Below are 4,628 nucleotides of genomic sequence, written 5' to 3'. Positions count from 1 at the left end.
CCTAACAGAAACTGTTTGCCTTCTTGACCTCTCTCATATCTGAAATTCCTCTGATGGAGGCTTATCTAGTTTAATAGGTGTAGTTTTAAAAATAAAAACCTCCTGCCCTTTAATCTTCAGAAAAGAAATTTGCCAACTCACGATCAGGATATTGGAGTTTGCATGAGAGGGTGCTGCAGGGAGGGTGGTGCGGGAGGGGTGGCAGGGAAGACATCAAATAAAATCTCTGCCTGTTCCAAAGCGTGCCTAGAACTGACCTTTCACCAAGCTAGGGAGGACATTCCACAGTACTGCATAATTTAGTTATACTACATATGAATTAGGCTTCTGACACCTGTCCCGAAGTTAACCACATTTATAACATCGTATTATTGGGAAAAAATGTTTTCTCCCATCTTTCCTTTCTTCTTTCACCCTCACCTCTGCCATTCTGCATATCTTGGTGATAATACTGTGAAGAAGAATATAAAGTTGAAGGAAAGTTTCCGGCACATTCAGAAAAAATGAAATGACCACCACTTCATACATCCTTGTGGTATACACTAAGCGTGCTATATATTTACATATGAAACTTCATGCTTGTCACCCACAAATATAAAATGTGCCACAATATAATTGTGCCACTCATTCTATGATTATAAGACTTATCAAAAGTAGTAATTCCTAGTACACAAAAGAGAGCAAAGGCTAGGAATAGGACACACATTTAAGTTAAATGACAAACTTTTTTTCCCAATTCTTTTAGAATATTTCTGGGTCTGTAAATGTAGTCAGATTTGGAGATACTATCAAGAATATGAATTTCAGTCTCTTTGGAGACGTCCAATGCCGAACAAGGCCATATGCAGTCAAGGAAAGGGACGCATGGCAAGAGCAAGAGTCAAGATGGGAGGAAGGCTTATGAAGTAGGTTCATGAGGCAGGACCTGGCAGGGAAAAGGGAAACAGAGAGTCAGAGAGGGAGACATCATAGTTGGAAGTCTCACTAATTGGAGAAGGTTCAGAATTCAAGTGGATTGGCAAGGGGTCAAGTGTCATGGCGATTTAGAGGTCTAAACCAGGTGGGAGGGAACGCAGTTGTAGTATAGAAACTTGGATTGGATTTGGGCGTTCTTGATGATTGGAGAGAAAAGAACATTTCAGGACAGGAGAGCAGAAAATCACTGCAGAATCTGGAAGAAGTGTGTGTGTTCACCTAATTAGTAGAAGATGGTTGCCAAGCCAGGGGCTTTCTTCGTTCTCGCCTGATATTAAATACTTTCCTGGAAATAGCAGATAAAGACTAAGAGGACCGGGAATTTTTGCATGGACTGAAATAAAGTTCCTGAACAGGAGCTTGTCATGAGAACAGGAAACACTGTTCTCCAATAAGCATGACTGCAAGAGCTGGGAGTGAGGTCTAAACGTTAAAATGCAGGCATATATCCAGAACATACACGCTCTCCTGTTGTCACTCTATAGAACTTCTTTTACCCTGCAAAGTAGGGCTCAGGTGTCACTTCTGAGAATATTTTCTAACCTCGTCGACAGAGATAATCATGCCTTTCTTTTTATTACTTGCCCACTTCATTCATATCACTGTTATTGCACTTAACGGGGCAGCAACATAACGATCTGTGGGCGTTGCTGCCTCCTTTATTAACACAGTAAGCTCAGGGGCGCCTGGGTGGCTCAGGGGGTTGAGCATCTGCTTTTGGCTCAGGTCATGATCTCAGGGTCCTGACATCGAACACTGGGTCCAGCTCCATGCTCAGTGGGGAGTCTGCTTCTCTCCTTCCCTCTGACCCTCCCCCTGCTCCTGCTCTCTCTTTCTCTCAAATAAATAAATAAGATCTTAAAAAAAAAAAAGCCAGTAAACTCAGGACATATCTAACATTTCCCCACTCTTCAGTGTTCATGGCAATGAAAACCCATGATACCTTCCTCCTGAAGGCTCTCTGAGGGTCTTGATATTAAAAATGTGGCAGCTCCTTGCCAGTTGTCTCACTCCTGGGATTGGCAGGGGTGGACTTCTCCCAAGGAAGATCACTGAGAATAATGCTACTATTTTTAAAAAAAGATTTTGTTTATTCATTTGAGACAGAGATATACAGAGAGAGAGGGAGAGAGAACAGGAGCAGGGGGAGTGGCAGAGGGAGAGGGAGAAGCAGACTCCCTCCTGAGCTGGGAGCCTGACGCGGGGCTTGATCCCAGGACCTGGAGATCCTGACATGAGCCAAAGGCAGATGCCCAACCATCTCAGCCACCCAGCCGCCCCAATGTTACTGTTTTGATATCTTTCAAATGTTGCCCTACTAGGAGTACTATCCTATCTAGGAGAGATTGATGTTAGGCATAGTGAAAAAGAAAAGTGAGCACTAATATGGGAAGCAAGTAATCTTAGTTCTATTTCGGCTCTGCTACCTGTAGTTTGAGCTATGCTGGGCGAGTTACTGCACATGCCTGGGATTTGGTTTTGCCATCCGTGAAATGAGAATGTTTCAAGGCTTCAAGGTATACTTTAAAGTCTTCTGTGGGGCCCCCTGCGTGGCTCAGCTGGTTAAGCATCTGTCTTCCGCTCGGGTCGTGATCCCAGGGTCCTGGGATCGAGTCCCGCATCAGGATCCCTGCTCAGCTCGGAGTCCGCTTCTCCCTTTCCCTCTGCCTGCAGCTCCCCCTGCTTGTGCACTCTCTGTCAAATAAATAAATAAAATTGAAAAAAAAAAAAAACATCTTCTGCTTTCCCCATAGGCAGACACATACTATCAAAGTGCAGCTATCAAATTCCTCAGAAATAATCCCGGGGAACCTTCACTTTGGGTCAAATCCCTTATTTCCTTTGTTTTGACTTTGCAGACCCAAATGTGGGAGGAGGACCGATAATGCCTGGATTGTGGAGCTCTTCAAATGGCGCACAGGGTCCTGCTTGAGCTCCTGGTGATGGGATTCTATGAAACTCTACCATTTGGTCCCTTCAAGCATGAGACTGGCCCTGCTGGCCACCTGTGAGGGGAGGTGGGGGCATGATTATCTTTAAATTCATCTTTTAGTGCTTCTTTCCCCATCTCTTAATAGTCTGGGAATCAGCAAAAGCTTAGACAGGACATAGAGGTTCATGCTGGCTCTCACATGATGATCTCCTAAAACCTTTCTCAGCAAGCTTGCTGTGGTTTCAGGCACGCTACCTAGCCACACGACTCAGAGGGGATCCACAGAGACATGCCTGGAAGCCTCCACAGGCCCTGAACAGGAGGTGTTGAAAACCTAAATCTGGGGATTGGCAGTGGGTTAGAAGCATGCAGGTGGATACAGAGACCGTTTGAAGGAAAGACCAAGACATTTACTGACTCACTGGAGAGCCTGGATGAAGGGAAGTGCTGAGTATAAGATGACTGCCACCTTTCAGAGTTGCGCTGTCCTGCCACGGGGCTTTGCTGCCCACTCCTGTCCCCTGGGTTCGGGATTCCCTACACTCGGGTGACCCGCCAACAGGGTCCGAGAGAAAAGTGGCAGATGAGGGATGTTTTCAGAGAGGAGTTATGAATATGCTGATGATGGATGGTGGGAGAGTTGGCAACATCTATCTCTGAGGTCAGGAGAGAAGTGAGGACTACAAACACAAGCTAGATGACGGCCAGCTTCCGAGAAAGGAAGGACAGAAACAGCAGGTCTGTGCCCAGCGGTGAAGTGTGGAAAAAGCACTTTTTTTTGATATGGGAATATCCAGAACAATTTTAAAAAGATCTGATTATCCGTAGCATCAAATATGAAGAATTGTTTTAAAAAATGAGGATGGTTGGGTTTCACAGGAAATAAGTAATGTTTTTAGAATCATCTTTTTTTTTTTAAGATTTTATTTTATTTTTGAGAGAGAGAGAGCACGAGCAGGGGGAAGGGTCAGAGGGAGAAGCAGACTCCCCGTTGAACGGGGAGCCTGATGTGGGGCTCGATCCTAGGACTCCAGGATCATGACCTGAGCTGAAGGCAGATGCTTAACAGACTAAGCCATCCAGGTGCCCCTAGAAGCATCTTTTGTCTTGGTCTCTTTGTCTTAATCTGTTTTTTTTCTTTTCTTATTTATTTATTTATTTATTTGAGAGAGAATGAGAGAGAGCACATGGCGGGGAGGGTCAGAGGGAGAAGCAGACTCCCCGCTGAGCAGGGAGCCCGATGTGGGACTGGATCCCAGGACTCCAGGATCATGACCTGAGCCGGAGGCAGCCGCTTAACCAACTGAGCCACCCAGGCGCCCAACCTGTTGTTTCTATTTGTCTCCCAGCCTATTTTTTTTTTCTTCCATTTCTGCTTTTCTCCCTCTTCTTTAAAATCTTTTTTATTTTGGTGTAATAGACACAACAAAATTCACCATTTTAACTATTTTAAATTGTACAACTTAGTGGCAGTAGCTACATTCATCATGGGCAACTATCATCACCATGGCGTGCCAGAATATTTTTATCACCCCCAAAAGTAACTCCACCTCCATGAAGCAAAAACCAGAAGGAGTCACTCTCCATTTCCCCCACCTCCACAGCCCCTGGCAATTACTAATCTGCTCTCTGTCTCAGTGCATTTGCCTATTCTGGATATTTTATGTCCTTGGAATCATACACTATGTGGTCTTTTCTGGCTTATTTTACTTAGCACAAT

This window comes from Leptonychotes weddellii, chromosome 4 (assembly GCF_054177405.1).
Source record: "Leptonychotes weddellii isolate Sample4059 chromosome 4, ASM5417740v2, whole genome shotgun sequence".
Classification (NCBI taxonomy): domain Eukaryota; kingdom Metazoa; phylum Chordata; class Mammalia; order Carnivora; family Phocidae; genus Leptonychotes; species Leptonychotes weddellii.
The sequence above is the reverse complement of the archived record's forward strand: the minus strand, read 5'-3'. Positions refer to the sequence as shown.